The sequence below is a fragment of the Rhinopithecus roxellana genome, chromosome 8 (assembly GCF_007565055.1).
Source record: "Rhinopithecus roxellana isolate Shanxi Qingling chromosome 8, ASM756505v1, whole genome shotgun sequence".
Classification (NCBI taxonomy): Eukaryota; Metazoa; Chordata; class Mammalia; order Primates; family Cercopithecidae; genus Rhinopithecus; species Rhinopithecus roxellana.
The window spans coordinates 143,257,792-143,282,331 of NC_044556.1; the positions used below are offsets into that span (position 1 = coordinate 143,257,792).

The window sequence follows — 24,540 nt, forward strand, 5'->3', positions numbered from 1 at the left end:
TTACTTCAAAAAGAATTAGGACACCAACTGATTATATACCACAGCCATGTGTCTATCAACAGTAGCAAAATGAAAGACTGATAGGGCTACAAATTTCAAGCAAAATATACATATGTATTGATGTTTGGAAGAGAAGAACATGACCATGCAAAATTCTAACCTGCTTTATTCAATATTTTGAAGGCATTTCAGGCTGTCTTCCTTGGAACAGTCTAAATAAAGGCTGAAAGATGAAAGAGCTAGGGTACATTTAAGGAATTGAAAATGTACTCTGGCTCACATATGTTTATTGCAGCACTATTTACAATAGCAAAGACTTGGAACCAACCCAAATGCCCATCCATGATAGACTGGATAAATAAAATGTGGCACATATACACCATGGGATACTATGCAGCCATAAAAAAGAATGAGTTCGTGTCCTTTGCAGGAACATGGATGAAGCTGGAAGCCATCATTCTCAGCACACAGGAACTAACACAGGAACAGAAAACCAAACACCACATGTTCTCACTCATAAGTGGGAGTCGAACAATGAGAACACATGGGCACAGGAGGGGAACATCACACACCAGGACCTGTCAGGGGATGGGGGACAAGGGGAGGGAGAGCATTAAGACAAACATGTAATGCATGCAGGGCCTAAAACTGAGATGACAAGTTGATAGTTGCAGCAAACCACCTGTGTATACAGGTGTACATGTATACCTGTGTAACAAACCTACACATTCTGCAGGTTTGTTATACAAATATAAATATAAAAGACTTTCTAGGAAAAACTCACCCTCCCTCCCTCATCCTTATTTGGAAGCCAATGGGTACTGTATGGTGTTAGGAGGGGACTTGAGGACCTATTGCAATTTTAGAGTTTATAAAATGTATCTCTGAAAATCAGAAGAAAAAAAAAGAGTGATACAATGGACTTCGGGGACTTGAGGGTAAGAGTAGGAAGGGGGTGAGGGATAAAAGACAACAAATACAGTGCAGTGTATGCTGCCTGGGTGATGGGTGCACCAGGATCTCACAAATCACCACTAAAGAACTTACTCATGTAACCAAATACCACCTGTACCCTATTAACTTATGGAAAAATAAAATCAAAAATATAAAAATAAGTAAAGAAAGAAAGAAAATGTGATCTGGCTAAAACATAATTTGTGACATGGAGATGGAAGATTTAATAAACTCCAAATTTTGAAGGCTTTTGAATACCATTTTAAAAAGTCTGAACTTAGTCCTAACAGCAATGAGAAGTCACTGAAGTGCTTAAAGCAAATGAGTGATGTGTTCCTGTTAGTGTCAAAGAAGACAGATCAGTCTGCCAGAATATAAAGAGTAGACTGAGAGCTGAACACAGTGGCTCATGCCTGTAATCTCAGCACTTTGGGAGGCCAAGGCGGGCCGATCACAGATCACAAGGTCAAGAGTATGAGACCAGCCTGGCCAACATGGTGAAACCCCATCTCTACTAAAAATACAAAAATTAGCCCAGCGTGGTGGCACATGCCTGTAATCCCAGCTACTTGGGAGGATGAGGCAGGAGAATCCCTTGAACCCAGGAGGTGGAGGTTGCAGTGAGCCGAGATTGCACCACTGCACTCCAGCCTGGGTGACAGAGCAAGACTCCATCTCGAAACCGAAACAAAACAAAAACAAAAACAAAACAAAACAAAAAAAAGAGTGGACTGGTGTTAAATAAGACGAGAGGCTGAGTGGCAAATTATAAGACAATTGCAGAAATTCAGGCAAAAGAGGATATTGATCCTAATGAATAAGGGGTGATAATGCTAATGGAGAAATTCTAGAGGCATTCATTTTGTCCTTTATCATTAATATTACCCTTACTTATTTACAGTGTTATGCCCAATAAGACTTACCCCCTCAGATGCCTTTGCAGAGCCTTGGTAACTTCCTAGAACAGTTGTACCAGTCCTGGACTATTTTCCTGGATATTGTCTGTTAGGTTAAAATAAATAAATCTTTTTATTATCAATATGCATGCAGTGCAATGCAATTATTGAGACATAGAACTGACAGAATTTAGTAGATGTAGGAATGGAGACTTACTTTGCAGAATTTTTGTAAGGATTTAGCATAGGGGACCCCAACCTCCGGGCCACTGACCTGTACTGGTCCATGGCTTGTTAGGAACCCAGTCACATAGCAGGAGGTGAGTGGTAGGCAAGCAAGTTTTACTGCCTGAGCTTCGCCTCCTGTCAGATCAGTGGCGGCATTAGATTCTCATAGGAGCACGAACCCTATTGTGAACTGTGCATGCGAGGGATCTAGGTTGCACACTCCTTAAGCAAATCTAACTAATGCCCAATGATCTGAGGTGGAACAGTTTCATCCCAGAACCATCCCCTGCCACCACCACATCCATGGAAAAATTGTATTCCACAAAACCAGTCCCTGGTACCAAAAAGGTTGGGGACTGTTGATTTAGTGTATCGACTACCTAACAATGTCCAAAATAGAAGTAAGCAACAGGTATTAATTCCCTCCTTCTCTCTTCCTGTTCCTGATCCTAAGATCAGAAACCACAAATTCTAGTTTTCTTTGAAAGGTATCTAAACTTAAACAGTATACACACAAAGAATTTGGTACTTGGTTGTGGCTGACAGACTAGCAATTTTAATTAATGTTTAAACATGATTTAGACATAGGGAAAGCAATGTTGTAGCAAATGTTTTCAGACACACACATAAATTACAGATGGATTATTCAGGCTAATGCAGCTACAGAAGATAATTGTACCAGGTAAGTTTTATTCTGTGAGATATTTAGCTCTTCCAGCAATTTGATCAGTTTTGACTGAGTCATGCTCAAAGCTGAAACAAACTTTATTTTTGAAGATTTTATTCTGATTAGATAATACTTTGGGTAATATCTGATCATTGAAGAGAAAGTACAAAGTAGAAAGCAAACACAGAGCACAGAGAAATAGCAAAATAAACGATAAACTATATTACCTTCTCTCTTAATGCAGTTATATATGCAGTTTTATGTAAAGAAGAATAAAGATTGCTTTTGTAAATTTGTCCTAATCTTCTTTCTGTCTGCTAAGGACAAAGTGTAATAAAGCAAAAATCAATTAAAAGGTAATTATAAATATGATCTCAACTCTGTCGCAAAAGCAACTGCTTATCTATGTGCATATTGAAGAAATCCACGCAAAGAGAGGACTGGAAGGAAATGCACAGGAAGTGATCAGATATTCTCATGGAATGATATACTTTCGTGTAGTTTGCTATATTTCTATATTTCCTGTGATGGCATGTATTGCTTTCATAATCAGGAAAAAAATTAACTTACTACAAAATTTTTATGCAGCATTCCTTTGACTTAGTAAACAGAGTTGTTTATGGATTTTTAGTCTTGGCAAGTAATTAGAGTAGATTCCATCACTGTTGATATTTATCCCCTCTTCATAAGAATACACAGAAGGGGAGAAAATAGTATATTTCCTATACAAAATGTGGACAAAAGAATACAGTTAAGAGAACTAGAACAAAACCATAGACTAGGAAAGCAGCCAACAATATTAGCTTTGCAAATTTATCTTAATAAACCAATGAATGCTTTGAGTTTGAACCTGTAAAATTATTTATTATTTGCAAACCTATTGCTTACAATAAAACAGAATTATAATGTAAAAAAATTTGTGATGAACAGGGTTTATGCACTGTGTTGCTACACTAAGTAGCATATGAATGCTCTTCAGTAACTGGAGCAACCTAGTCAACTATAAATAAAGCATACTATGATGCCCTCAAACCAAAATTCATTCATCTTACTTGAATGAGCAATTCTGTTCAGTGAAACTTGACCCCCTACTGTTAACTAATTATATTTTCCAGAGAAAAACACATTCGCTGAAAAAAATAAGTTGTTCTCTGCAAAGAAATAAGATCTTCCAAGCACATCTGGTAAGATGTATTTTACTTTTAATATTTAATCTTTGGGTACAAAGATTTGACACATTATTTCAAAAGAATACAACTACTCATGCAGTGGGAATAAATTCAACAAACAATTGAGGAGCAAAGTACTGGCTTTAAAAAAATAAACTAAGTAAAAATTTTTCCCTTGGATAATAAAATAAGAATAAAAGAAGAGACATTGGGTTAAGAACCCTTAGGGCAAAATAAAAACACAATTGGTTTCTCAAAAACTTGCTTTTGACATGTCAAAAAGAGTCATGCTAGGGAAATGAGCTAAGAAAGCACATTGTTATTTGTACGTGATAGTGTGACATCCTTGCCGTGTTGAAGGTAAGACCATCTAAAGGTCAGGACAGTACACAGGGACTATAAAAACAAAATGGAAATAAAAAGCAGGATAATAAAATGAAAGGAAAATTAGAAACTGCTAGAAAGAAGCAGAAGCAGCACAACTGTCAAGGAGACAGTGTAAATTCAGATGCCATCAAGTTTTACCACAAGGAGACAAAGGAAAAGGCCAATTTTGATGACAAATAACAAAGTGTAACATCCAAAGAGTAGTGGGGAAGAGAGAGGTCGTATGCCCTCCTGTGAACATTTGAATAGTTCTCAGATACACTTACTTTGAGCAGAATTATATGATTGCTGAGTTCTTCCCTCTCTGCTTGGCAAAAATGATGGAAGTCTTGTCTCCAATTTTAACCCTATTTGCCTTTCTGCAACGGTATGGCAGGTTGTTTACATGCTGGGTGGGGAAAGGGAAACTAAGAGTAAAAACCAACCAGTTGTTAGGAAATGTAACTCTGAGGACTAAGCAATCTTGACTGCTAACAAACTTAATTCCTGAACACTATGAAAAAGGACAAAATGCATAGAGATTGATACTTTAAACATTAAATATTCAGCAGGTTCTCTTATTTGGCAAAACCATTTTGAAGCAAAGCTGATCTCATTTTGGTTTAGATCACACCAAAGGATTTCCACCAAAAACGACTGAATTACTGCTATTTGCTAAAATGGTTTTCATTCTGTGACATTTTTCTCTTTCAACCAAAATTGGTGTACTAAAAGTCATTTTTGGCACTGACCATCTAGAGTTAGTGCAGTCTCCATAAGTTAAGGGCTTAATCCTTCACAAATCTTCCCTTACTTCAGATTCCAGCTGTACTTTGGGGGTCTCCAGGTCACCCACATGTCTGAACAACTAGCTATAAATTTGGTGATTCCCATGACCCTCTTAGGTTGAACAACTCAGACTCAGGAAAGTGTAGTACTTAGGATTAGAGTTTTATTATATAGGATACATTCTGGATCAGCCAAATGAAAAGACACATGGGGAAGGTCTGGGAGGGTCCCTAGTGTATAACTTCCATATCATCTTCCCATCAAATCAAGTAACGGCACCATCCCAGCACATCGATGTGTTTACCAACCAGGAAGCACCACTAAGCTTTGGTGTTCAGTTTTTATTGAAGTTCCATTAGGTAGGCATATTTGATTAAATCAATGGCAACATGACTGAACTCAGCCTCCATACCTTGTCCTCCCTGGAAGTCAGACTGGCTCAAAGTTTCAAGTTTCAACCCTCTAATCACATGATTAGTCTTTCTGGTGACCAGCCCCTGTCCCAAAGCTATGGAATAGCCCACCATAAGTCACCTCATTAGCATAAACTCAGGAGGCTCAGGAATAACAAAACAACTTCTATCTCTCGGGAAAATTCCAAAGGTTTTAGAAGCTTCATGTCAGAAACCTGGGGCAAAGACCAGACATAGCCTCTATTATGTAGCAGACATATTAAACCAAGAATGGCAAAATGACATAAAACAAACAAATATTTAAAAGACTAATAAGAATTATGTGTTTGTTATTTGTAGTATACATCTGAAGTATGAAAGTCGTAAGTCTGGTGTAGATCACACAAAGATTTTGTGACTTGAATGTGTACCTCCAGGGTAAAAAAGCATTGATTCTACCCTAAGGAGGATTTACTTGGGCAAAAGACAAAGAGAAAACTGTTTTCTCTTGAATACGCTTACTTTCTATTTCAATGCCCTCCCATTTACCTAAATTTCAGTCTTGCTTATAGGTCCCAGTCAACTCTTTCTCCAAAAGTGTTAAGTTCAATAAACATTTATTGAGCAACTTCGATGTACAAAGCACAATGTACAAAGGTCCCAGTCCTTACAAACCTGTCAGTCTAAACAAGATGACAATCATGTTGAAAATTAAGTGACACGACAAAGGTAGAAACAAAACACTTTGCAGTGTTTGAAACATAAGCATTTAATGAGACAAATCATGGGGTGGCTAGAGGGAGGAAGCACTTCAAAAGAGTCTTGAAGAATGAGTAGGATTTCAGAACAGGATGGAAAGTCAAGAACTCTACCAAGCAGAAATGCGAAGACCCAGGAACCTGAAAACATGTTTGGTGAACCCACATGGTTGCAGTAAAAGGCATATGGCTGGGTATGTTAGGAGCTGAGGCTGAAGAGGTGATTGAGGCCTTATCATGGGGTGCTGTAAATTCTTTGCTGAGGAGTTTGAATGTTATTCTTCAAGCAATGGAAAGCCACTGGAGATTTTTGAAGAAAGATACTTCGTTGTGTCTCAAATTCCTCTTCTTTAAGTCTCCAGGAACTCACAGACAAAAAGTGAACCAATGAGGATATTATATAAATAATCCAGACAATAAATGGCAAGGTGCTGTGGTACTGAACACAAAGCAAGAATACCAAAAAAGAGAACTAACAGAATTTAGTAATGGATTGTGGGAGCAGAAACGGAAGTTGAGGATGATTTCCAAACATCCAGCCTGCCTGACTGGGAATATGGTGCCACTGAAAGAAATGCAGAACCATCTTAGTCTACTCAGGCTGTTATAACAAAATACCATAAACTGGGTGCCTTAAACAAGAAACATTTATTTTTCACAGTTTTGGAGGCTGGGAAATCCAAGATCAAGATGCTGCCAATTTAATTCCTGGTAAGAGCCTAATTTTGGGCCCATAGATAGCCATCTTCTTGCTATGTCTTTACATGGAAGCTAGAAAGAGAGAGCGAGCGAGCCTTGGTCTCTTTTTATAAGAGCACTAATCCCATCCCGAGGACTCCATCCACATGACCTCATTTAAATCTTATTACCTGCCAAAGACCTTGTCTTCAAATACCATCAAATGGTGGGTTGGCGCTTCAATATATGAATTTTAGAGGGACAAAATTCAGTCAACAGCAGGAACCCAGGAGAAGGATTGGAATGGAGGATGAAGGGCTTAGTTTGGACACATTGAGTTTGTGGTTTCTTCTCATTACTCAAGTGGCAATATCTAGCTGGCAGCTTGGAGATAAGGAGTAAACAATTTTAAAAGGAGATCAGAGTTCAAGTGTTGCGCCTTCCTGGATATATAAATTTTGGTAGACATTTCTTTGAATGGAAAACCTCATTACCCAAAGGATTAAATATCTAATGGGAGTAGCTACCTACACTGTCTATATGGTATTATTTGAAAAAGATAAATTCATCCTTACTCATTATAAAGAAAAGTGTGAGGGCTCGGGAGTCAAATTGTTTGGATTGAAATCCTTGCTGTTCTTATTACCATCTGCATGACCTTACATAAGCTACTGAAACTCTTAGTGCCTTAATTTCTTCATGTGTAAAATGAGCATAGTAATACCCTTCTTACACAGTTGTTGGAAAAATTAGAAGAATTAATATGTGTAAAGGATTGAGCCAGTACGTACTAGCTCCTCAATAAATATTAACTACTGTTGTTTCACAAAATTATGTTTCCAGTACTCTCCTAAAATCTGAAATTCCACCATTAAAATTTTTCCTTTGGTTCTAAGAAGATTTTCATTACGTATTTTCTACCTAAATCCGTAAATTTATCTCTGGTATTATGAACTGAATCTGCTTTGATGTATTTATATATCTTTAAATATAGGCCAGTTTTCCCAGAATAAATGAATCTTTGTGAGCATATTATGCTAAATAATTTAGAATTGAGAGGAAAGAATTCTAATTCATTGAAAAGAAATTTACTACTTTTACCCTGAGAGTCATGTAGCAGTTATCCTCCCTAAACAGAAGAGAAACATATTATAACGCCTAATAGCGGCATTACTATAGTATGCCGCTATAGACATATAGTATAGACATATGTCTATACTCCTAAGTATAGACATCTTGATGGAGGTCATCTTACAGAGTGAGCAGAAATTCATTACCAAGTTCAAATGGCTTATGCTGAATCTAGTTAGGCCCAACCTTGACAATTGTTTGTCATTTGGTTAGTATACAATAACAACTACTATTTCTTGAATAATTATTTTGGTCCAGAAATTTATACATGTGGTCTATTGTAATCCTTCCATCTGCCCAATGAAACTATTATTATCATTCTCATTTTCCCAGATAAGGAAACCAAAGCTCCGAGAGCTCATTACTTGTCCCAAGTTACACTGTTGATTAGTAGCAGAACCAGGGTTTAAGCTCCCTGTGCCTGGCCTGACACCAAAATCCTTGCTTTTTTAACCACCAAACCTTCTTGCCTTTCCTTTTGAACAAGCACCAGCAGACACTGTATTTATGAATTAAAAATAACTTTTAGTTATCCATGACAATGAGTTCAGGAGAATATTACAGAATTTTGGAGCTGAGATGGATTTTAGGGATCAGCCAGGTCAGAGCCCTCATTTTCACAATTATAGGAATCAGAAATCTTCACCGAAGAGTAATTTAGAAAATATCCAATACAATCCCTTCATTTTACAGATGAGGGAACCAGAATCTGTGATTTGTCCACAGTCACATTCTAGTCGATGGCACAGTTGTATAACCACGGCCGATATTCTTTCCATTCTCTATCTAGTAATAATATTTCCATAATGTACAAGTACTCCATCCCCTCTGGGCACAGTACTCCAGAGGCAGATTCCATTTGCCCTTGTGCTAGGTGGTCTAAAACCACATGGGGAAAGCAAAACTAAATTAAAACCTAGGTAGTCAACCAGGGCCCACGGTGGCTTTGAAGCAATACAGATAATAACTAAATAAATAATCATAATGTGACAGGATCTTTGGGTGTTGCTTTTCTCCCTGGAAACCTCTGTGGCCAGTGACACCTTTGCCCAAGTTCATGTCCTGGGTCCAGGAAGAATGAGGTATGCAGACAAGTGGAGGGTGAGCAAGACAAAGAGGAGCTTTATTGAGTGTTAGAACAGCTCAGAGGAGACCCACAGTGGGTAACTCTTCTTTGCAGGCAGGTAATTCTGTCCAGTGTTCAGCTCTCAGCAGAGAGGAGGCCCTGGAGTGGGTGGCTCCTCTCTGCAGCTGGTAGTCTCAGTGCCTCTGCAGGTCTCTGAAGCTCTCAGCAGAGAGGGTAGTTCCTCTCTGCAGCTGGTTATCCTGTGGTCTCTCCATCCTCTGCCTTGCTCTGGCTGGAGACCAGGGCTTTTATGGGCCTCAGAGGGAAGGAAGTGCACGCCGATTGGTCCATGGGCAGTCTTGGGCTGCCAGAAAAGGCACCCCAAGTCCCAACTCTGGTCAGTGGAACAGCAGCCCAACCCTCAGCCTTCAAGACCTCCCTGGCCTGAAAGTGGGGTCTTACTGGGACCGCCCCCTCTGCCCAGGAATCTGTCTGCCTCCCACGGCTGTTCATGACATCCAGGCCATCCCTGACTTTGCTCTGAGACCCCAGCAGGTGCTCACCGGAGGGAGAAGTTAGGCAGTGGGAGGAGGCACTTCTGAGCATCCAAAGGCACTGGGGCCTTCCCAGGCTCCCAAGAGAGCAGAGATACCTGTGCCTGCAGCCATGTGGGCAGCTGCAGCTGCGTCCAGGGTGTCAGGCTGCTTCCTGCTCCCTGGAACGGGAAGCCCAGGTCTACAGCTTTAGTTTGGGTGGCTGCAGCCACACCCAGGAGGACAGGAATCCTGTCTGTTCCCAGTGCCAAGAGCACAGGGAGGCTTGGACATGCAGCCACAACTTGGGTGGCCACAGCCTCGCCCAGGAGGGCAGGGTCTTCTGCCTGCTCTCTGGAGCAGGAGACCCAGGTCTGCAGCCATGGTTTGGGCAACTGCAGTGGCAGCCAGGGAGCTCCCTCCCCAAGTCAGAAAAGGTGGGTCTCCCGCTTGTTCCCAGCTCCCGTAGGCTCCACGGAGCATGCAGTCCCAGTAGTGTCTCCCTGCTGCAGCCAGCCAGCAGCAGGCCGTCTGGAGTAGTTGCTGCCATCATTAATTTAAGAACTAGTAAAATTGTAATTAAAACATCAAGGGATCCAGAAGAGGTTTAAAACAGGAGAGATGGTAGGGCACAGTGGCTCATGCCTGTAATCCCAGGACTTTGGGAGGCTGAGGCAGATGGATAACCTGAGGTCAGGAGGTCAAGAGCAGCCTGGCCAATATGGTGATACCCAGTCTCTACAAAAAATTGGCCAGGCATGGTGGTGGGTGCCTGTAATCCCAGCTACTCGGGAGGATGAGGCAGGAGAATCGCTTGAACCCGGGAGGCGGAGGTTGCTGTGAGCCGAGATTGGGCCATCGCACTCCAGCCTGGGTGACAAAAGCGAAACTCTGTCTTGTAAAAAAAATAAACCAGGAGAGATGTTGTCAGAACATCTCTCCTTCTAGAACAGTACACTTCAATTTCATTTGGCTTTTATTGCAGTATATAACACTCTGGATATAAATTATTCAGAATTCATATTTTTGAAATACCAAAACCAAAATATTACCTCCCCCCAAAATATTGATGGTTCAATAACAAATAGCACTATTTACCATAATTCTAAAGCCCAGCATTGCCATCACCCCAAGCACCCTCAGCATGATTCCTAAGGTGTCCCTGACTTGGCCTCCATCTCTCTCTTCAGCTTCAATTTTTATCACTCTTTTTTACTCTCATCACTCAGGGATATTGAGATACATACGATTCCTGGATATGTCACACTACTCTTACTCATGCTATTCCCTATCTAGAATGCTCATTTCACATCTACCTCTTTATTCTCCTAATGCTACTCATCTTTCAAGGTCCACTTTGGGCATCATCTCTTTGTAAAATCTTGCAGGGACATGTCTTCCAGGCTGGATTGGGATGCCATCATAGGATATATTATACCATAAAGTGGTCACTGGTTCATTTTTCTGCCTTTCCCATTAGACCATTCGTTAGGCCTTGAGATCAACAACTCTGTTTCATTCTGCTTTCTCCCTGCAACACCTAATAGTATATGGCAAGTGACTGCATGTAAAAAAATAAGTGTCCAACTGGTTAATTAACTGACTTCTCAATACTCAAATAAACATTCATGAGTGATTAATATGTAAAACAACAACCCCGAATGTTCTGCTCCTTTCAAGTGTGCTGGCCCTTGTTATTTAAAGATCTATTTAAAGGGCCGTGTCTAGACTGGCCAAAGAAGGTAAGAACAAAAAAGACTAAATGTAATTCCTCCCAAGAAATGTGATCTGTTTTAAAAACAGTGCTATGGACCAGTCCCAGGACAGCAAATTAGAATAGAGCATCTTCTCATGAATCACCTCACTAAGATGATTATCTCTGAAGGACATGGAAGGAAGTTTATTTGAAATGAAAACACTGGAAAATGAGAAGCAGAAGAATTATGTAGACATGGCTAAACAAGCAAAGAATGCTGAATACTAAGGAGATAATTTGAGTTTGGCATTAAAACATAGATAGTCCATGCTTCTGAAAGAATAAATGTGATCAAAGGGATTAAAAGAAAGATGATTTGGGCAGAAAAATCTTGAAGGCATTAAATTAGAAATTTCATTTGTTCAGACTGTACCATATTTTCTTTGAGAATGTAAGTTCCTAACCCCATAACTGTTTTTATTGAACACCCACAGCAAATGAGGCTTTGTTCAGCTGTGTCTAACAAAGCACCAGTGTAAATCATTCAGCAAGCATGGCCAAAGGATCACCGTACTAGCAATTAATTGGGTTTTCCTTTTGTTCTCATTTCTAAGGGTTAAAATGTTGGAAACATTATATCTAATAAATTTAAACCTGACATACATATGCTAGGTCCAGAAGAATCTATTATAAAACATAAAACATGCCCCAAATAAAACCGTTTGGCCCCTTGCAGTATTTTCTGAAGCATTTGCAAACACATCCAATCTAATAATAGGGTATAAAAATGTTATCAATTTTAAAAGAACACAAAGTCAACTGCTCTATAAGCTTGAACAGAAAAAAACAGGTCAATTTATTGTACAAAATGTAATTTAGCAAAACCTCATTGCAGCCTCTTGCTCAATATTCAGTAAACTAAAAAATATGCATTACTTTTAATAAGAAGATGAATAGTTTCCAAAAGGGCTATGTCAACAATCACATAAAGACCTATATAAATGTAGCGTTTGTTGGAGCTAACAAAAATATTGATAAAGGAATCTCTAATAAGAACTATAAAATTGAGAGCTAAGAGTTAGAATGCTTAAAAAAGCATAAGCATAAAAAATGCTTATGATTTCTGATTTTGGGGGGATAATATAACAAGTCAAGAAATTCTGATTCACTTTAATATTTCTGAGAATTTTTTTGTGTCTGACAGTTCACCATCATTCAGGGTTTATTTCTTCACTCCAAACCTAACATTTTGGAGCACCTACTATATGCCAGGAATTGGATGAACACAACAAAAGACGTGCTCTGGAGGAGTTCACACCCTAATAGTGAAACAGATATGTAATTAACTACCAAACTGAGGGACTCTTTTAATGGAAAGGTGTTGGCCAACAAAGAGATCATATCTCCCCAGTGGCATTCTGGAGGAACTGATAACTCAAGAATGACTTTAGATAGGAAAGAAGGGGATGGGCCCTCCTAAAAGTGGAAACAAATACAGTATATCACAACTAGATTATCAACTCATTGAGGGCAGAACCCATCTTTTACTTCTTTATTTATATTGCATAGTATTTTTTTAATAATGATATCATAGATAGTTCTGCCTTGCCAAGCTTAGGTGACTTGGAATTTGGAAAACTGGAGACATCAGATGAAAGAAAAATAAACGAGAAAATAAGAAATTAAATTTTTAAAAGTTAAAAATAGTCATTAATATGCCTTAATAAGAAAAAAAGAAAACAGTCAGAAGTAACCACAGGGTGGACAGAAATAATTCTGAAGCCAAATAGATACTCTTTTTCCAATTGCACCGATTCATGTGCCTCATAACTCATAGTCATTAACTACTGGTGTGTCCGGAATTGGTTCCTTCCGGGGGATTCTTGGTCTTGCTGACTTCAAGAAGGAAGCCATGGACCCTCGTGGTGAGTGTTACAGTTCTTGTGTGTGTGTGTTACAGTTCTTAAAGATGGTATGTCTGGAGTTTGCTCCTTCGGATGTTGAGATGTCTCCAGAGTTTCTTCCTTCCAGTGGGTTCATGGTCTCACTTGACTTCAGGAGTGAAGCCACGGGCCTTTGCAGTGAGTGTTATAGCTCTTAAAGGTAGTGGGTCCTGAGTTGTTTGTTCCTCCTGGTGGGTTTGTGGTCTCGCTGACTTCAGCAGCGAAGTCGCAGACCCCGGCAGTGAGTGCCACAGCTCACAAAAGCAGTGCAGACCCAAGGTGTGAGCAGCAGCAAGATTTATTGTGAAGAGTGAAAGAATAAAACTTCCACAGAGTGGAAAGGGACCTAGAGGGGTTGCTGCTGCTGTCTTGGGTAGTCAGCTTTTATTCTCCTATTTGGCCCTACCCACGTCTTGCTGATTGGTCCATTTTACAGAGCGCTGAGTGGTCCATTTTACAGAGTGCTGATTGGTCCATTTTTACAGAGTGCTGATTGATGCATTTACAAACCTTCAGTTAGACACAGAGCACTGATTGGTGCGTTTTTACAGAGTGCTGATTGGTCCGTTTACAAACCTTTAGCTAAACACAGATCACTGATTGGTGCGTTTTTACAGAATGCTGATTGGTGCGTTTACAAAGCTTTAGCTAGACACAGAGGGCTGACTGGTGTGTTTACAATCTTTTAGCTACACAGAAAAGTTCTCCAAGTACCCACCCGACCCAGAAGCCCAGCTGGCTTCACCTCTCACTAGTAACAATCAAGCTCTGGGTTTTACAAACCCACAATATGAAAGGGAGCTCTTATGGTGAATACCAGAAGGTTTTGGCCTATACTTGGCTATAAGGCAAAAAATATAGGGCTTAAAATAATTTTAACCTTAGGCCAATGGAGAGATTTAAGACTTTACAATTAAAGAAAGAAAAAGAAAAAAAAAAGGGAAAGAAAAAAATGAAGTAAAAATAGAAGAAAAGGGGATAAGAAAAGGAAATAGAGAAGAGGAAGAAAAGAGTATTGTGGGAAATACTAAAAAGCCACAGATAGTCTATCACTAGAATCCGGACTACCACAAAAATTCCAGATCAGAAAAATCTCTGCACAATATCACCACTAATCACTAAAGATTTAGGCAGTAATTATATGTCAAAATGTATGGAAATTCATACAAGGTGCACCTTAGTCTTTAAGAAATGTTCTGTTCTTTAACAAACATGGGAATGCAGATGTACCTCTTCTACACACTGATTTCATTTTCATTGACTATATATCCAGAAGTTGGATTGTTGGGTCATATGGTAGTTCTATTTTTAATTTTTTGAGGAACTTCCATACTTTCATCACACTGGTTATAGGAATTTACATTCTCACCAACAATGTGTGAGTTCCTCTTTCTCCATGTCCTCACCAGCATTTCTTACTTTTTGTCTTTTTAATAATAGCCATTTTAACTAGGGTGAGTTAATGTTTTATGTGGTACTGATTTGCATTTCCCTGATGATGAGTGATGTTTATTCCTGTGCTAATCACAACAGCCAAGATGTAGAATAAACCTAAGTGTCCATCAACAAATGAATGGATATTTTAAAATGTTTTATATATATATATATATATATATATATATATATATATATATACACACACACACACACACAAATATATATATATATACACACACACACACAATGGAATAATATTGAACCACGAAAAAGAATGAAATTCTGCTTTTGCAACAACATGATTGAACCTTGAGAACATTTTGTTAAATGAAATAAGCCAAGTACAGAAGCACAATACCATGTGATCTCACTCCTATGTGGAATCTTAAAAAGTTGATCTTATAGAAATAATAGAGGGTAGACTAGTGGTTACCAGAGGCTTAGAAGCATGAAGGGAAGATGGGAAGAGATTGGTTAACAGGTACAAAGTTATGGTTAGACAAGAGGAATAAGTTCTGGCATTCTAATACACCATAGAGTGACAATAGTTAACAATAATGTATTATATACTTCAAAAGAGCTGGAAGACAGGATTTTGAATGCACCCACCACAAAGAAATAACAAGTGTTTGAGGTGATGGATATGCTATTTGCCATGATTTGATCATTACACAATGTATATATGTATGAAAACATCACACTGTACCCCATAGATACAATTGTCATGTGACAATTAAGAACAAAATTTTAAAGTAATTGTTTTCTCTTGTTATTGATGATTTGAGGTGTATATTTGTTTTGACTTTCCAGTTTAAAATGTGCCTGCTTCCTCAAAACTCTCATCAGCTGCTTCTTCCAGTAAACAGTTATAAACCTCTAGCACTCATTATTATCTCTAGGTTAGCAGATGCTCTTGTCCAGATGGCAGAAAGGAGCCAAGAGAGGTGCAGTCTCTGAGTCCCCTTGAAAGTTGAGAAAATGCTTAGGCTCTCCAATAATGGTGGAATAGCCCTTACTTTGGGAATTTTGGTGTAACTGACTGCAATATAATACCTGTTAGATGAGATGCAATTTTTAGCAATGAGTAATGTATAAGGATAATCAGTTTTTAGGACAGTTTAATGAGGGACAAATCCTCAGTCCATGAAAGTGTGATATGATGGATATAAAAATTGGAGGGCAGTGCCATTCAACAGCCAATCCATTTCTAATCTCTAAACAGGCTGTTTTCATTGGGTCCTCATTGCTATACAAAACAATCTAGCTCATCTTTTAAGTTGAGATTACCTATTTTTCTTTGTTTGTTTCTTAATAGTATTGAGAGTAAATAAACCTTTTCACCATTTAAGTAACTATTCTGAAATATAACTCTTCTCTAGATCTGAATAGATCCAACCATCAGAAGAGCATCCTAATAACAGCAATAGTTTATGTAAAATGACAAATATTGATATTGCTGACTCTCTTCTGTTTTCTCAATGAAGAAAATTATGTTTTCCTAAAGATATAGTTGGCCTAAAATGTTTGTGTAGAAAAAATACTTTTAATTAAGTCATCCAGGTGATGAGAGTCAAAAGTAAAAAGAAAAGTCTACTTGTGGTCCCTGAAATATTCTCCACAGATCACCTTACCCAAAATAAATATTTTGTAAATGTGATCATCTTGCCCTAGAGATTTTATGCATGCAGTGCTTGAAAGTACACACATGTGAATGTAACACTCACCAGAGAGCCATCAGTAAAGTATTAAAATAATGTTTAGTGGTTGACAAATTAAAGATACAATTATTTAAAATAACATCTAGGCAGTTTTCATATGTCTGTTGCATTGCAGTGTATATCTTAAATTTCCCAATTGTCACTTAATTCAATAAACAGTCTATCAAAAACTATTAAAAGTATGTATTGATTTCTAGATACCATTCTAAAATGATTTGCCAAGTCTCCATTATCTCAAAAGCATGTGAGAAGCTTATATTTCTATGCTCCCCAAACGATGTTCTCCTCATCAGTACACTTGATAGCAACACAATGATCATTAAGTATATTTCGTAGCTTAGTGACTATGTCATTGGACTTTCTTTAAGTTTCAAGGATAGATAAGTCTGCACAATAGATATGTTTTGTTGTTGTTGTTGTTGTTGTGAGACGGAGTCTGGCTCTGTCGCCCAGGCTGGAGTGCAGTGGCCGGATCTCAGCTCACTGCAAGCTCCGCCTCCCGGGTTCACGCCATTCTCCTGCCTCAGCCTCCCGAGTAGCTGGGACTACAGGCACACACCACCACGCCCGGCTAATTTTTTGTATTTTCCGTAGAGACAGGGTTTCACCATGTTAGCCAGGATGATCTCGAACTCCAGACCTCGTGATCCGCCCGCCTCGGCTTCCCAAAGTGATGGGAATAGATATGTTTACATCTAACATCTCTACATCTTCTTTAGACAGCTGTGTTTACTTTTAGAGACAGTAACATTCGTTTTAAGGCTTATTTATTTATTTGAGACGGAGTCTCGCTCTGTCGCCCAGGCTGGAGTGCAGTGGCCGGATCTCGGCTCACTGCAAGCTCCGCCTCCCGGGTTCACGCCATTCTCCTGCCTAAGCTTCCCGAGTAGCTGGGACTACAGGCGCCTGCCACCTAGCCAGGCTAGTTTTTTTTTTTTTTTTTTTTTTTTTTTTTTTTTGTATTTTTTTAGTAGAGACGGGGTTTCACCGTGTTAGCCAGGATGGTCTCGATCTCCTGACCTCGTGATCCACCCCTCTCGGCCTCCCAAAGTGCTGGGATTACAGGCTTGAGACTATACCATTTTTAAGGTCCCACTGACGTTTGAAATTAAGTTGGTGGCACCTTCGAAAAAAATATAGTCCTATCTTCTCATCTAAAAGATGTAAAAACTGACTCAGACTGCTAAAGTGGGTTGCTTATGAGCACAAGGACAGTTAGAGAAAGACAAACCTCAAACGTCTTATCAAATCCCTGGGCAAACCCTTTGATATTAAACTCAGAGACTATCCCTAAATATCATTTCAATTTCTAAGGTAGCATCCAAACTAGTTCATCAGCAGGACACCTCTGAATTTCTTACACCACCTAGGGCATGCTATTATAAGCATCCACTTATTTTAAGCAGGTTTCCAGTAATAGACATCTCATTATTCTGCAACAAAAGCATTCATTAAATATTGGGCATAACCTAATAAGATCCTTTGCTGCTGCTCTCACTGAAGTTTTAAAGCAGAAGTTGAAAACGGACAATCATGGGCTGGAGTCAATCCTAGATGTATTTGTTTGGCAAACTAATTTAAATATTTTTTATTGAAAAATTTTAATTTGAGAAATTATAACCAATAATCAAAACTTCTTTCCATAAAAAAAATTGTATCTGTCAACACTGGTAACTGTCGTTCCACTTGGCAACAATCACAAAAGCTGACTTGCTGCTTTGCCTTTAGACACGTGTTCCCTGGTTTACCAGGGTCTCCATCTCTTCTTATTGTCTTTTGTTCCAGCTGGCTTGTCTCATTTCTGTACTGCCTGGTTCCTATGACAGCTGAATTTACAATATAAGTTTAGAGACTTAGTTGACAATTCTTTCCTCATGCTTTAAAAGATACAACAGATTTGCTGGGTGTGGTGGCTCACACCTGTAATCCCAGCACTTTGGGAGACCAAGGCAGGTGGATCGTCTGAGGTCAGGAGTTCAAAACCAGTCTGGTCAATATGGTGAAACCCTGCCTTTACTAATAATACAAAAATTAGCCAGGCATGGTGGCACGCACCTGTAATTCCAGCTACTCAGGAGGCTGACGCAGAAGAATCGCTTGAACCCACAAGGCGGAGGTTGCAGTGACCCGATACCACACCACCACACTCCAGCCTGGTGACAGAGCTAGGCTATGTCTCAAAAAAAAAAAAAAAAAAAAAAAAAAGAAGATATAAAAGATGCAAAGGTATTTACAGGATGAAAATGATTGAGGGAAAGTAAAGCGTTAATGATACACCAGAAATGGTAACTCATTCTGGATTATTATAAGCATAGTTCATTTTCTTTCTTTCTTTCTTTTTAGACAGAGTACAACTCTGTCACCAGGCTGGAGTGCAGTGATGTGATCTCGGCTCACTGCAACCTCCACCTCCCGGGTTCAAGCAATTCTTCTGCCTCAGCCTCCTGAGTAGCTGGGATTACAGGTGTTTGCTACCATGCCCAGCTAATTTTTCTATTTTTAGTAGAGACGGGGTTTCACCATGTTGACCAAGATGGTCTCGATTTCCTGACCTCATGATCCACCCACCTCGGCCTCCCAAAGCATATTTCATTTTCTAAGTAAACCATTCACAAGCCCAGGACTACTGTCAGTAATGTAGTCAACTCTAGATTACCTGGGATAATGGGTGGATGTGATCATTTTTTAAAAATAGTCAAACATGATATAGAATGATTTCATGTTAACTTATTTCATTAAATTTTACAATTCTACATTCTCCATCCAAAAATCTTTAAAAGAATGCCAAAAAAATAAAAGCCAAACCTATGTTCAGGAGCAATGACTATCACATAATATGCTAACTGAAAAAGTGGCACAAAGTTTCTGCTTTGTCGTATCCTCTATTACAATAGTACCCAACTTAGACACAGACACAGCTCAAGGCAAATGCTCTTCTTTCCCCTCCTTTGTCTTAGAGTCAACGAAGACCTAAATAAATGAAGATATATATTGTGTTCATAAATTGGAAAACTCTATACTTCTAAGATTAAAAATCAGATCTTTTCAAACTAATCTATACATCTAATGCAATCTGTCAAAATCCTAACAAGACTTAAAAAAAAAAAAAAAAAGAAAGCAACAAGCTGGAAAGGCAAAATATTTAGAATAGCCAAAAAATTCTTTTTAAAAAGAAGAGAAAGCTGGAGGTACCACACTACTCGATTTACAGACTTACTATAAAGCTACAATAATCAAGAAACTATGGCACTGGCAAAAAGATGTGGATGTGGATTCTTGGAACCGAAATAGATCCACACATACATGGTCAATAAATTTTCAAAAAGGTGCAAATGCAAGTCAATGGAATAAAGATAGTCTTTATTTTGAGAATAAAGTCTTGTAACAAATGAGATACTCATGTGCAAAAACATAAAAAAACTTTAAGCCATACCTTCTGCTTTATACAAAAATTAACTCATAATGAATCATAGACCTAAATGCAAAACCAATAACTAAAATTCCAGAAGAAAATGTAGGAGAAAATATTTGGGTTAGACAGTTCTTAGATATGACACCAAAAGTTAAATCCATAAAAGTAAATTAATGAAGATTAGACTTCAAAACCAAAGATTAGACTTCAAAAGTTCTACTCTTTGAAAGATACTAGTAAGAGAATGAAAACACAAGCCACATATTGGGAGAAAATATTTGCAAAACATATACAGTGTCTGATAAAGACTTGTATCTAGAATACATATATAAAGAAGTCTTAAAACAAAATAGCAAATAACCCAATTTTTTTAAATGAGCAAAAGATTTGGAAAGACATTTTCACTATGGAAGAAACATTGGAGTAGAGTGGGCCCTTAACCAATATGACTAGTGTCCTTATAAGAAGAAGAGAAGAGACAGACATACAAGGAGAATGCCAGTTGGCAATGGAGACAGAGATTGGAGTCATGCAGCTACAAGTCAAGGAATGCCACGGATTGCCAGTGATAATAGAAGCTAAGAGAAGGGCATGGGACAAATTCTCCACAACTTTCAAAGAGAGCATGACCCTGCCAACACCTTGATTTTGGACTTCCAGCTTCCAGAACTACAAGAAAATACATTTCTGTTGTTTTAAGCCACCCAGTTTGTTTTACTTTGTCACAGCAGTCCTAGGAAATGTGTGTGTGTGTGTGTGTGTGTGGTGTATAAATGTGTTACGTATTTTCTAAAATTCTACAAACCTCATGCAGATTCCCTACCTTTCCTCATATGACCAGTTCCATGTCTTCTTTCAGACATTTCCCAAAGAACTGATATCACTTTATTACTTTCTGTGGTAAGAAACTCATGTGAAATACTAATACTTTTTTATATTTTATATTTAGTAATTTTTATATTTTACTTCCTTTTAAAAGCTTTTATATAACCTATTGGAAGTGCATAATAACAGGCTTCATAGCTACCATTTATTAAGAAGTTTTTTTGTTCTGCATCATGTCTAATACTGTAAAGAATTTGGAGGTTATTATGTTAATTGTCCAGAGTAGAAAAGAGGTTTAAAAAGATGAAGTCTCCTACCAGGCTGTGAACTCTTTTAAAGACTGTATCTAATGCATCTGTGGAATCCCTGGACTATAGTACCAGGTCTGGCTACCACTGTCTTGAGTATTGGGAAAATTAATTAAATTTACCCCTAGTCATATAGTAAATGAACTATGGAGCTGGAATTCAAATGACGTCTGTCATATTACGGCTCCATTTAAATACATCTAATACCATTTAGAATAAACCCAAACTCCTTATTTTGGCTAATAAAGCTCTTGGAATCAGGCCCCTAGGGCTCGTTTTACACCACCCCTCGCTTCTCCTGACCCTGCAGCCACACTTCTGTTCAGTTCCTCAACCTCAGCACTAACTGTGCTCCTGCCGATAGCATCTTCCCTTGTTCTCACTCCTTCATCTTTGCATGGCTCTATCCTTCAAGTTATTTGGATCTCACCTGAAATGCCATCTCCTTAGAAAGGTCTTTCCTGATCACCCGGTGTAAAATAGCCACCCAGTCACTCTCTATTACTTATAGTCTTATTTTAATTTTGTTGTATTTAACTTATCATTTTCCAAGTTTTGTTTCTTCACTAGTATATTTAGTCTTTTTCTTCTACTAAACATGCTAAGGTTCATATTTTTCATCTTCTAGATTTAATACAAAAACAAACATTGAGAGCTGATTATTTTTATTATATACTTTAAGATAACAAACATATCATTTATCATGTTCATTACTACAGCTCCAGAAAATGGAAAGTCTCTGTCATATAGTGGGAATTCAGTTGATAGACTTTGAATAAATAATGAATGCTTCATTTCATGCTGTTTCCCTATGTCCATGCTTATTGCCCCAAATTCAAGAATTAAATTGTGACACAACGTGGTCCATCTGGCCTATCATACTAGATCTCTGAAATGTTCTGGCAACTCCAAGGGCTCTCTTATGTCTTTTATCCACATGACCCTCTATCTTCCTAATCTGGCAACAGCACCCTAGTAACTGAAGCAAACTGTAGAAATTAACAACTGCACCACTGAATTTAGGACCACATCAGGGAATTCCCCAGCATATGCCAAGTTTAAATATAGGCTACAGGGAATGTTCTATTGCCAGTGTGCAGTGGGATGCCAGACAGCTGTAGTACATTGGGATTTCACTGGGCCATGTGTCTCGTTAGTGTTTATATCACCAAGTCATAATGAAAAGGGATTCTCTTAAGACCACTTCTGCTTCTTTTATAATATTGGAAAATAAAGAAGTTTCTTGGCATTCTATACACAAATTTGTATGAAACTACTTTATTCCTCTGTCCTTATTGATTTACAAATTACCCAAATGTCTTATTTCAATGGAAAAACCTTATAACTTAAATTTGGCCTGTTTACTAATTTGCTAATTTCCTAGACTTACTAATGGCTCACAAACGTAATTTCACTTGTTTGCAAAGCTTCACTCTTGGAGGAGCTGTTGACAAAAACCCATGCTTCCCATATTACTTGGTGAAATGCTTCGGAAATTGAAAGTAGAATTCGAAGATGCTTCTCTACTTAAATTGTGAATGTGTTTTTGCTGTGTTGGTTCAGGTCTACCATTACTTGACAGTTAGAACTTCTTGCACTTTTCAATTTGATATTAACTTGAAAATAAAAAGTCCATCTCAATTCAATGAACTAAATGGTCAATTTGGGCACTGAGGAATCACACTGTCATGAAAATTGCCAAGCAATAGATACTTCAAGTTCCCTTGATAATGCATTAGTCTTTTTAAAACTCAAAACTGAAGATTGAACAGCAATGGTACATAGACCTTGTATTTATGTAGCATTTTACAGTTTAAAAATAAAGCTTTATTATTTAGTGACTTTGGATGAATAACTTTCTATAAGATGAAGTGAAAAAAGCAGGATACAAAATTGTATATTTATCTTTTGGTTTTAAGAAAAAGAAAAAAATTGTTAGTGGTAATCTCTAGGTAGTGGAATAATACATTGCTTTTATTTTGTTCTTTATGCTTTTTGGTATCTTAAAATTTTTTATGGTGAATATGTACTATTTTACAAATTAAAAAATGATTTTAAAATGCCTTCACATATTTCAGGAAGTGCTCAGTTATTCTGTAAGTGTAAATATCCTCATTGTACAAATGCAAAACTGTTTGAGAAGTAGAGATAGTGACTTACTCCAAAGTTTGAATACTCTATTACATTTGCCAACTTTTCACTGAATCCTGCCACCAGCCCCACACTGACATGTCAAGGAAATGAAGTGTAGTTATAAAAAAGTCTGAAGAAACAGAAGTGGGGGCGTGTATATGTTTTGTTCATGATTTTGACAAATTGTAACTGACTCAGCGACGCATGGCCATCGCAACCTTTTTGAGAAGATCAGTCATGTGAGGCATAAACTGTCATACAGATCAGAACGCTCCCAATAGTTTGGTTTTGGTGATAACAACTGCAACCATTTGCTCAAACGTTAAAGGAAAGCAAAAGGAACACACGTCACTGGCTGCTAGCTTACCGACAGCAGCCTACTGTGATTCATTATTCTGGCAAACATATTAGAGATAGGAATGTTTTATTTAAAAGTTTTGTACAGTTTAGCAATGTTCAGCGGTTGTGTTTCACAGGACTTCACCAGGGGTACATCACGTAGGTTTTACAAACATAAAATCAATCATGAATGATTCTCTTAAGCATATAATATAAAATAATAAACTTCCTTATTTTGTTGTTATATTAAATCTGGGAGCTACAAGTGGAAAATATGAACAATAGCATGTTTAATTGATTCGACTATTAAAATATCATATTCCACTAATTGCAAAGCATTTCTAAGTACAAACGCAATTCTCAAAGCAAATTATAAAATTCACACATACTCCACATGGATTGAATAAAAATATTATGCAATAGCTACTGGCTTTGAGAAAAGACGGTCTTTTTTTTATTATTATTATTCTCTTCTCTGTCTCTTTCTGAGAAAAACGTAAGAGTACATAATGACCTCAAAGCTTTGATCACTATGAAGTTTGGTAACTATGTTAACCTGTTCGGAGTAAAATTTCCTGTATCAAATTTTTATAAAAGAATGTGTGTGTATGAGTGTACTTGAGGGCCTATTATGTTAATTTCATGTGATTCTTGCTTTTTTTTACATTGCTGGCCATAAAGAAAATATTAATCCCAAAAACCTATCAAACATTTTAATTAAAATTGCCAAATTTACTAATCTTGTTCAGTCAGGCATTACTCACATAAGGTACTGTAATACTAATTCAAGGTACTTGATGCTACTTTGTGACTATTTTATTAGTATAATTAATTATATATACAGTGATTGCTTGTTCTTACTATAAAAATAATCCATGCTTGTAAGAAATTCAAACAAGGCAGGACATAAAGTAGAAATTTAAAGTCCCATCCTACCCAATTGCACTTGCCATTGGTAAGAGTTTTATGTTCATTTTATATAGCAAACTTTCTGAGAGCACAAAGACAAATTTAGTCAAAGCTGGAGTTCTTTTTTTTTTTTTTTTTTTTTGAGACAGAGTTTTGCTCTTGTTGCCCAGGCTGGAGTGCAATGGTGAGACCT

At 37.9% G+C, this 24,540-nt stretch overlaps 1 long non-coding RNA gene across 1 annotated transcript in view; it reads right to left on the minus strand.

Annotated features, from left to right (window-relative positions):
- Positions 1-24,540, minus strand: part of LOC115899208 — an 81,831-nt gene that overhangs the window by 9,997 nt on the left and 47,294 nt on the right. The window contains exons 2-3 of the long non-coding RNA XR_004058918.1: positions 4,568-4,689; positions 1,878-1,956 (exon numbers count right to left, since the gene is read on the minus strand). This is a non-coding gene — a long non-coding RNA (uncharacterized LOC115899208). The remainder of the gene's footprint in view (positions 1-1,877; positions 1,957-4,567; positions 4,690-24,540) is intronic.